The following is an 11,615-nucleotide window of genomic DNA, read 5'->3' as shown; positions in this document are numbered from 1 at the left end:
AAAAAAACACACACACTACAGTTCACTACTGTATAGAATTGTCTGCTTTGCACCTGGTCTCCTCTGACATTTGTCAAGGTCTACAAATCATTACAATCTAGATGACAGAAGCATTTTTTAATAGGAGACAGTGGATGTGCAACTGGGGAAGCATATTTTGTGGACCATATCAGCACACTGTTCCCTTTTTCAGACGATGAGCTTAAAGGCTTTGAGAAATCCTGACTCAATCCAATAACTGAAGAGTTTGACCTTTTCTGGACTGTTTTAGCGAAAGCATGGACCTTTCTCATTTTAAAGCGTAGCTTAAAAGGCAGAAATGTCAAATGTGATAAAACAACAAAATCCTGAAACCAACAGACATAAAACTTATGGTCTAAATTACTAACTTTCATCAAAGTTCAAAAGTTTCAAAGCAGATATCTGTATATGAATGTGGAGTTACAGTGCTGTGCAAAACATTTTTAGTCATCACTAATTTCTTTATATTTTTCCAGGAAAATGTGATGTTGGCTGTCTTTTGCTCTGTTCACTGTCTCTGCTTCTATAATGTTGAGGTCCAGGCTCTGGGGAGGCCAAGCCATGACCAATAAGTGTTCCATGGCTTTGAAGGGTGGATCAAAATTAAAACATCACTGACTGAAATGCAGAGCCAAACCATGACAGAGTCTCCAACTTGTCTCCAAATGGCTGAAGGCACTTGCTGTTTTCTCTCTTGACCTCATCTGTGTTTTTAACAAACAGACAAACATAAATGAAAAATCAGCATATGTCCAAAAACCCCCCAAAACCAAAAAAACCTTTCAGAAAGTCAGGAAAACTGCTGCTCAAGAGCAATTCCTAGAAATCTGGCTCCTTGGAAACCAAATCTGAAGAAATGGAGGGTGGCTCAAGACTTTTGGACAGTATACCTTACCAGCAAGAGATGCATTTTCTGGTTTCTGTCTGTAGTCAGCTCATAATTCCAGCTCTGTTTATGAGCAACATTGCAGCAGATTTTTTGTTGCATTTAGGTAAAATCTGTCTGATTTATTCTCTTTTAGTTTTTAAAAAAAATATCTGCATTCAGAAACAACAGCCATACCAAACTGAGGTCGTTAAACTCAGGTCTACTATCTGGAAGCCCCAGAAAGTTTTTCCCACCGACTTAGTCTGCAAACTAGGCAGTGGGTTCCCAGTAACAAAGTTACTGCACATTATAGGACACTTATCTTTTTATGCATCCACCCCACAAAAAGTGTGCAAATATTTCTTCTGGCTAAAGACATGAGTGATATCTTTGGACTCTGAAATTATTTGAGAGAACTATTTGTCCATTGATTGATGGGAACAGTTGGCCAATTAGCTGTAAAATTCTATGATTCAGTTTATGGTGTAAATTAAGCACTGTATCTCAAGCTGATAATGAATAAACGAACTGAATGAATCAACTGAATTCACATACAGAAAAACATGATGACTGTACAGCAGATTAGAATTACCAAAAGACCATCTCCACACACTCCTAAAGGACTTCCTCTACATATGGTGTCTCCATCTGGAGGAAGTGATATGGGAGACAGCGAGATATGCTGCTATCCAAATAACTCCATAGCTGCTAATTGCATCTGCAGCTAGTATATATTCTTTTTTTTTCTATTATGTGTGGCACTTCATTACATGTGTACCCTGATGTTGACCTGTTCATGTCAGTTTGCTTATTCACAATATAAATATTAGGTCATTCTGTTTGTGGTAGATCACGTCATTTTCTCTCATATTCATATCAACATTCTGTACTTTGTTCCCCCTCAGTTTGAATTTCAATTTACTTTTACTTGTAAAGCCTGTTTTTTCATAGTGTGACTCAGGAAGTGTACAATAAAGACTATGATCACAATCATAGACTGTATATAAAAGATGGACTTACCATCAAATTCTGAAAAGCCAATGTGGAAATGCTATAAACTGTTTCCCCCCTCTGTGTTTCAAGTCATACTGAATTCAGCATGATGCTGTATTTTCCCACATTAACCCTTTAAAACCGGTCGGAGCGGGCACGCTCCGTTTGGCGCAACTATTTTTAAATCCCGGTAGCACTGCACCACGTAAGCTAGCGCAATAATTTTTTTTGCATATGAAACCGGAGGAGTTGTACTTACATCTTATGCCATCCGCTTGTCTTCGGTCACGGTTTCCTTCCACATATAGCTTTGCAAAAACTGCATAAAAAGTGCTTGCAGCAACAAAAACATAATATTCCAGAAACACGCTTTGCCGATCCGATCAGTTGTTCGAGAAGCTTCTTCAGTTCTGAAGTGAACTGAAGAAGCTTCTCGGATGAGAGGTGAAACGTCTTCAAGCAACTTAAAGAAGTCCAGACGCTTTTCTTTGCAAGCTCCTTTGACTACGATGACTGAGAACCTTCACAGACATACAACACTGTTGAGTGTTAAATTAACACTTTTGACAGTGTTATATGTTTAAAAGTAACCTAGTGTCACGATCCTGGGTCTTAGGACCCAGTGTTTTGAGTTTTAGTTCATCTTAATGTGTATAGTATGTTAAGCTCATTAGGCCTCCTATGTTCATTTGCTTATTAGTTCCCCCTTGTGTTTCCAACCCATGTTAAGTCTCCCCTGCTCTTCATGTGTTTCATGTCTGTGTCTTACGTTGTCAAGTTCCGGTTATCATGTCTGCGTCTCATTATGTTTCCTATTTTATTTGGAAGAGATCCTGTGCTTTTATATCATGGTTTATGTTTTGAGTCCTTTGATGTACTGTTTCTTGTTTCCCTGGATCTCAGTTATGGTTATCTTAGGTTTAGCTCTTTGGCTTTGTTATATGTTTTGTACCACGTTTCAGGTTCCTATGTTCTGTCTCCCCAGTTGCTGTTAAGTTTGCGTGTTTTAGAATTCAGTCAGTGTGTTTCCTGTTTTACTTTGAAGGTCCATGCCTCACGTGAGTGTTTCTAGCTTTGCTTGTCTCGTCAGTCCTGATTTCTCCCAGCTGTGCCCTCCTTCTGTGTCTCATTCCCTCGTTATCCCTCTGTGTATTTAAGCCCTGTGTTTCTCTTTGTCAGTGTCGTAGTCTCCATCATAGCTGTGTGATTTTTTCCCCTGTGGCTCCTTGTGCTTTGGTTTTCCCAGTCTAGTTTATTTTGTATTGTTTTTCGTGTCCCACTCCACGCCAGCAATAAAGCTGTGTTTTTTGAGTTTACCTTTTGTCTCTGTGAGTTTGCGTTTGGGTCCTCTCCTGCCTGCCACACAGCCGAAACATGACACCTAGTCAGTTTTGAAGATTAACAAAGACTAACACTGAGCAGTGCTGATTTTCTAACACTGGAAAATAACTCAAAATGTTAGAAATATTCCAGTGTTAGAAAATCAGCACTGCTCAGTGTTAGTCTTTGTTAATCTTCAAAACTGACTAGGTTACTTTTAAACATATAACACTGTCAAAAGTGTTAATTCAACACTCAACAGTGTTGTATTTAACACTCAACAGTGTTGTATTTAACACTCAACAGTGTTGTATTTAACACTCAGAGGTGTGGACCCATATAGACACTCTCTAGTGTTAATTTAACACTGGAGATTTTGCTGTGTAGGATTTGTAAAGAATTTATTCGTAAATCAGGGTGGAAAATAAGTATTTGGTCAATAACAAAAATACAACTCAATACTTTGTAACATAACCTTTGTTGGCAATAACAGAGGTCAAACGTTTACTATAGGTCTTTACCAGGTTTGCACACACAGTAGCTGGTATTTTGGCCCACTCCTCCATGCAGATCTTCTCGAGAGCAGTGATGTTTTGGGGCTGTCGCCGAGCAACACGGACTTTCAACTCCCGCCACAGATTTTCTATGGGGTTGAGGTCTGGAGACTGGCTAGGCCACTCCAGGACTTTCAAATGCTTCTTACGGAGCCACTCCTTTGTTGCCCGGGCGGTGTGTTTTGGATCATTGTCATGTTGGAAGACCCAGCCTCGTTTCATCTTCAAAGTTCTCACTGATGGAAGGAGGTTTTGGCTCAAAATCTCACGATACATGGCCCCATTCATTCTGTCCTTAACACGGATCAGTCGTCCTGTCCCCTTGGCAGAAAAACAGCCCCATAGCATGATGTTTCCACCCCCATGCTTCACAGTAGGTATGGTGTTCTTGGGATGCAACTCAGTATTCTTCTTCCTCCAAACACGACGAGTTGAGTTTATACCAAAAAGTTCTACTTTGGTTTCATCTGACCACATGACATTCTCCCAATCCTCTGCTGTATCATCCATGTGCTCTCTGGCAAACTTCAGACGGGCCTGGACATGCACTGGCTTCAGCAGCAGAACACGTCTGGCACTGCAGGATTTGATTCCCTGCCGTTGTAGTGTGTTACTGATGGTGACCTTTGTTACTTTGGTCCCAGCTCTCTGCAGGTCATTCACCAGGTCCCCCCGTGTGGTTCTGGGATCTTTGCTCACCGTTCTCATGATCATTTTGACCCCACGGGATGAGATCTTGCGTGGAGCCCCAGATCGAGGGAGATTATCAGTGGTCTTGTATGTCTTCCATTTTCTGATGATTGCTCCCACAGTTGATTTTTTCACACCAAGCTGCTTGCCTATTGTAGATTCACTCTTCCCAGTCTGGTGCAGGTCTACAATACTTTTCCTGGTGTCCTTCGAAAGCTCTTTGGGCTTGGCCATGGCGGAGTTTGGAGTCTGACTGTTTGAGGCTGTGGACAGGTGTCTTTTATACAGATGCTGAGTTCAAACAGGTGCCATTCATACAGGTAACGAGTGGGGGACAGAAAAGCTTCTTACAGAAGACGTTACAGGTCTGTGAGAGCCAGAGATTTTCCTTGTTTGAGGTGACCAAATACTTATTTTCCACCCTAATTTACGAATAAATTCTTTACAAATCCTACCATGTGAATTCATGGATTTTTTTTTCACATTCTGTCTCTCACAGTTGAAGTGTACCTCTGGTGCAAATTACTGACCTCTGTCATCATTTTAAGTGGGGGAACTTGCACAATCGGTGGCTGACTAAATACTTTTTTGCCCCACTGTACTGTGCACACAGCAAATGTCACTAGATTTAAGCTGTAAACTTTCTAACATGTGAGTAACGGGGTCAGTTTTAACCCCAAACATGACTTTTCCTTGACTAACCAAATAGTTGTAAATATTTAACCCAAACAAGCAGTGACTGAAAAAAAAGTTAAAGTACCACTTAACAGGCAAAACCCCAGCCTCCTTTTCTTATATGATACCAAGTAGTGTTTTGGTGCCTAATGACTTATCAGTGTGTAGAAACAATGTTAAACAAACCTAAAAACGCACCACTACTGTCTAAGTGTTAAGATATTTTCACTCCTTAAAACATACTGTGTATCATACCATCAAAGCCACATATCTCTGACAAAAATTATTATTATTATGTTTGATGCCCTGCAGTGGGAAAGTTTTGGTTAACCAGTTAGCTGAATTGGACAAAATACAAAAAATACCTCCCTTCTGAGTAGAATTTGGCTTAATTTAACAAGACCCAATTCATTAAAACATTAAACATGACTGAAAGATGTTTATCTCTCTATCTTTCCTATCTTCTCTAGATAAAGGCTCTTTCTTTTTAGAGACACAGGCTGGAAGCCAGATGCTGCACAGATGACCTTTATAAGTTCATCTCCAATGCAACTCCAAGCTTTTGGCAGTACCGGTACTTAACGTTCTAGACACAGAGTACAGTACCTTACTTTTTTATTTCTAAAAAAACAACATACATCATTAGTCTTGGTCTCAGCACCTGCGTTTGCTTTGGGTTTATGAGGAATGTTATCTGATATGTATTTCACAAAAATTGCAGAAATAAAACGTGCCCATTTCTTTTAAAAAAATTGACTTTTTAGATTAGTGTGAAGATAAAATTCAGGAAAATTCCACTGAAGTTCAGATTAATAGCCATGTGCAGCAGAGCAGGCGGCACAGCTTTGAGCCAGCGGCTCCTTCTGCTCATGCGGACCGGGCCAGCAGCCAATTAATGCCCTTGTTCAGGTCTTGGGCCAATTAGAGCTATTGGTCAGACTACTGGACATGCACGGCATATCGGTCAGAGGACTTAATGCTACCTGTCTTGATGTTGATATCGACAGAATATCTTTAATGTTTTTTTTTTCGCTTGATATGAACAATAATAACATTATTTAGTTAATTATTATAGCGTTTGTATTGTACTGTGGAATAAGACCATACATGGTGACTACCTGAACATGAAGACATGAGAAAAGCAAACAGGCTCCATCACAGGCCCCACATGATCCAGTTGCCCAGTATTTTGGACATGATGGTCATGTTGAGCTGCCCCGGTTGGCTCACCCTGCTCAGTCCTGTTGCGGACAGGCACAGGTCGAGGCTTTTAGCCAAAAGAAGAGAGGAGAACCATCAGTCAGCAGCTTGAGCCATCAAGACCCTCTGCTCTGCAGTCTGAGCCAGACAGCGAGGTCAAGCAAGGGTCAGGTGGTCAAGACTGGGGTCAAATGTCAGCAGACTCCCTCAGTGACCAGCACACACATACAAACACGCATACTGTAATGACCGCCAACCTTGTGACCAGTGACTGTGACTGATTCTTTCTGCTGTCCAGACCTTCATTTATCACATGACTTGCACTGATTTGAATTAGCAGCCATAAAAGCCAGTTGGAAAGAGCTCCAGATATCTTAATACTGCCCTCAGCAGTGTCCCTACTATATATAGTTCTGTATATGCAATTACTTATATGAACTAGGTACATGCTTAGAGAAATCTGAACAAGATAAAAAAAAAAAGATAAATAGTGATGTACCCCTACAGACAGCAGAGAGAGTCTTGTTTGATGCTAATCTCTTTCTCCCTCCTTCAGGTGGCCTTTCTCATATAACACATCACAGATTCCCGCTGCATAAAAGAGAAATCACAGAACAGTTTAACCTCTCCTGCTTCTGTGCTCACACTTTTCAGTGCGTGTGATGCCACAGCAGAATTGGCAGTAACTGCCAATTCACAAAGCTCCCACTCGATGAATTCCTCACAAATGATAACTTTCGGGCCCCCCTAGCGATAAAGTAATTTCTCCATCTCTCCTGTTGGGGGCTTGTGGGACGGCAGAGGGTTGTGATAATCTCATAAACAGTAGCTGTGTAGATATGGGCCATCTATTATGACTGGGAACAGCAGCGTAGATAGCAGCATTTATTATCTGAGACAGCAGACAATACATTCTCATTCTGTGATACTACTGCTGACAGACACAGAGTGATCCATCTTCACCGACTGAGTGGAGAGCGAGAGAGGGAGGGAAGAAAGAGGGAGTGACAAATGGGGACTGAAAGAGGTACCGAGAGAGTTAGAGGAGAATGACAGCGTGGAGACTGAGACAGTGAGGGACAAAGTCAGTGTGTATGGAAAGAGGCTGGAAGGGAGGCTGAGAGTATGCAGAGCAGAAATATTATCGCTTTAGTCTCCATTACCTCCTCTTGTGTCCTCTTCACACAGGTGCTTTCAACTGGTTGACATCGCTGATGGGACACCACTTTGCTGTTGCCTGAACAAGCAGGTAGCTACAGTGGTTTTATCACCAGGTCTTTGTTTCGCTATTAGTACAAAGATTGTAGTATAAACAAATTGCCCACCCGACCAGACAGACTGCCATTAATTCCCCGTGTTTTGCTCGACTGCAGCAGCAGCAGCAGCTGCACTTCGTGGAGTGCTCATTAAGCGCTATAGAAAATATGCACATTATTAGCACTTCATTTCTGTGATTAGAATAATGTAATTAGAGTGTGCTAAAAGAAAAAGGAACATGCAAGGCTTTTAAAAAAATAAATTTTTAAGATGAAACAGAGTTGGTGGAACCTGTGGTACAACAGCGAATATTAAAGAAAGAAAAAAAAGTTCACTCTCTGTCACATCTAAGGTTTTGCTAAGGTTTTGTATATCAGGAAAATAAAGTGATCAAATTTTTACCAGGTCTTAAAATGAGGTAAAGACAACCTGAGATGGAATGACGACATGTGACATGACACAGTTTTATTATTTATTTAACAGAAACTCAGCTAAAAGGCAGAAGCAGTATGCGAGAAACTAAGTACAGCCCATCATTCAGTAGCTTATAAAACCACTTTTAGCAGCAGTAACCTGAAGTATTTCTGTATGATGTCATCAGCTCTCACTGTTGTGGAGGAATGTTGGCCCGCTCTTCTTTCCAGTGTTGCTTTGGTTCACTGAGTTTATGCACAGCAGTTTCCAACGCAGCATGTCAGTCAGGTTGAGGTCTGGTCTCTGACTGGACCACTGCAACGCCTTCATTCTTTTCTTTTCAGCCATTCTTTTGTTCATTTGATGCTGTGCAGGAACATTTTCCTGTTGCGTGATTCAATTCCTATAGAACTTTAGCTGTCGGACAGATGGCCTCACATGTGACTTTTTGGTACACACAGGGGTCCAAGGTTGACTCAGTGAGTGCAAGGTGCCCAGGTCTTGTGGCTGCAAAACAAACCCCATTCTTCACCCCTCCACCACTGTGCTGGCAGCTGGTATGAGATGTTTGTGCTGATATACTATGTTTGCTGTGTATTGTAACCAATCAGCTCTAAAGGACATTGTTCCAAAAGCCTTGTGGCTTGTTCAGATGCAACTTTGCAAACCTAAGCTGTGCTGCCATGATACTTTTAGAGAGAAGAGACTGTCCTGGTAACCCTTTAGACATTTTCTAACTGCACTCTCATGAACTTTTAACATTTGTCATAAGGCCTTTATAATCTGAGATGTAATGCTTGGGTTTTCTGCAGTTTCTCTGAGCATTGCACTATCTGACCTTGCAGCGAATTTGCTGTGATGTCCACTCCTGAGATAACTTGGCATCTTCTTTGAGTGTTTTCCTTTCTTCATGAATAATGACAAACTTGAAGTTGTTTGGAAATGGATTTAAACCCCTTCCCAGATTGATGGATAAAAACAATTGCTTCTTTAATATTATTGTTGATGTTTTTTCTTCATGGCAGTCTATTAACACACACCAGAATGATCCAGAGCTGACATGTAAAAAATAGAATTTGGGCATTTTTGGGTGGTTTGTACACATCTGGCAAAAGATGCTGGGAAGTCACTGCTCCAAGCTGTTGTATGAAGAAATAGAGAGACTGATTTAAAATTAATTCACCAATGTTTTGCTCTGTACTTTTTTTGGTAATATATCTCAAACAATTGAAATAGAAAGTGTTAATTAGTGAGATTTAAAAACTGGTGGGTGTATGGAAGACAGAGCCAGGATAGCTGATTCCCATTGGTCACAGTCCTAATGTAAGGCTAAGGTAATGCTTTCTATCATTGGCACTGATCTCCTCATCTTAGTCCCAGGAAGAATGTGAATAAGCCTCATAAAATGTCAAAGTCCTTTAAAACACTTCAAGAAAATTGGTTTGCATTGAGCTAGTCTTGACACAAATGACCACTGGCAAATGATAGAGTTTTAATTTGTCTCTGCAGGTTCCTGGCATTTGTGCATGAAATGTTACGGAGGATAGGGATGTCTTGGCAGGAGACAGTGCATCTTCAAAGAGATGCAACAGAAAAAGAAAGAAATGTGTAAACACAAACCAAATATGACAAGAAGGTAATAAATAGAGAAGTTGGCAAACAGTTGTGTGAGACAAAGAGAAGATGATGGAACAAATCCAGGTGATATTTTTATTTGTGTCTCTGAGTCTTCGGTTAACGCAGATACGTGAGCAGAGGCACAAAAAGCTGACTGAAAAAGAACAGGTATAAACACAGAGAAAGCTGTAGCTGATTATCAGTGTGTAATGACAGATGAGAAGAGATGCAATTAGAATGAGCCATATGGAAGATCATATGGTCATTTTATAATTAGCAGTATTTTAAAATAGCGCAGTGACTTGCATACAACAAGACAAGAGAAAGTGCTGGTTGATTCACAAATAACTTTTTAAAATGAGTGTTTTGAATCACTTGATACATATAGCAGGAAGTGGATTTAAATAGGAAATCTCTTTCAGTCCACGATCTGGTTATAGTGATAATCATGGTTATTATTTAGTGAGTTCTTAAATAGATTCAGTGTCAAATACAGTAGTCCAACCCACCAGGAGACATCTGAGTTTTCATTTCTGTGTGCCTAACCTTGCAGGTTCAGCTCTGACATCTACTTAATCAACGTCAGTATATAAGTTTTTCCATGCTGGCCTTCTTAATTTATTGCACATATTCCATTGCCAGCTATAGCTGAGGGCATGTTTAAACTAAAAAAACATAAGAACCTAATCTAGAGAGCTCCAGTGTTAATTATGAGTGTCCTGGGCCAAATAAATGCAGCATTAATCCAACATGTTTTTTGATAGTAGCAGGAGCTCTTAGAGAAAACCCCATAGGCGCCCAGGACCCTCTTGCTGTGAAGCAACATTTAATTTACTAAGTACTTATTTTACTTACTTTCCTAGTTATTATAAGTCTCTAAAGTGCAAAGTGAGGAAAACACCAGTGAAAAGAAAAATAATCCATTATTTATCCTATCATTTCTATGATATTTAACTGTATATGACATATTTATGGTTATTATTAGGATCACAGTCAAAACAATGGCAGAGACAAAAAGGAAATAACATAATTAATTTTAATACTTTATGGCCGTAATATTTTCCTTTTAGTCATAAACGTGATTGATTAAATTAGCCTTAAAAAGAAGCTGTTAGTAGAGCAAAATTTAACAAATGAATCACCTTTGTTTATACTAATACGTTCATCTTTTCTTAAAGGTACAGTCAATAATTTTGAAAAATCTATTTAGTAGGAAAAAAAGAATAATTTATACATACATATACATTGATTTGTGTGTAATTACATCTTCCAGCAATCTGATGCATTCTCACAAACTTAGAAGTAATCCATTAACAATACGTAGGAGCTGGTGCCGGTTTGTGGTTTGGGCCATGTTGCCCCTCTATCTTAAATACAGTGGCTGAATACAATGGATCTTTTTAATCATGTTTTACACATGTGGCACACATAGTTTGAGACGAGAACCTGAAGGCATTTGCATGCTGTGGAGGTAAATTTTAATTTGAGTCAGCAGCTTCAGATTTTATATAAAGGAACACACCTGTGTTTTGTTATCTGAGGAGTCCCTTCACCAAAGAAGGGAAAATGCAAAGAAAAAAAAACAAGTAATGTAAATTACCTGTGTGGCAGGATGCACAAGAATCGTTGCGCTCAAGGATCGTCCAAGAATAAAAACAGCGGAAGTGAAAGGAACAGACTGATAACTTTATCGCGTGTATAAAATAGATATTGACAAATTTACCTGTGGGGGACATCAGAAACAGGTGATCAGTCACATTATATATTATTGCAAAACTCAGTATATTGAAAAATGTTTTAAATGTTTTGAGGTTGCAATAATATTGAATAATGATAATATGAAACTTGACTCATATTATCAAGTTCTTCCTTCCCACTGTCGCCAGTGCTTGCTCAAAGCAGATCGTGTGATTGTTGGAGTTTTCGGTCTATTATTGCAGAGTCTTAACCTTCCAATATAAAGCGCCTTGAGGTGACTGTTGTTATGATGCCATATAAATAAAACT

The sequence above is a fragment of the Astatotilapia calliptera genome, chromosome 11 (genome assembly GCF_964374335.1).
Source record: "Astatotilapia calliptera chromosome 11, fAstCal68.1, whole genome shotgun sequence".
Classification (NCBI taxonomy): domain Eukaryota; kingdom Metazoa; phylum Chordata; class Actinopteri; order Cichliformes; family Cichlidae; genus Astatotilapia; species Astatotilapia calliptera.
Note: the sequence above shows the minus strand (reverse complement) of the source record.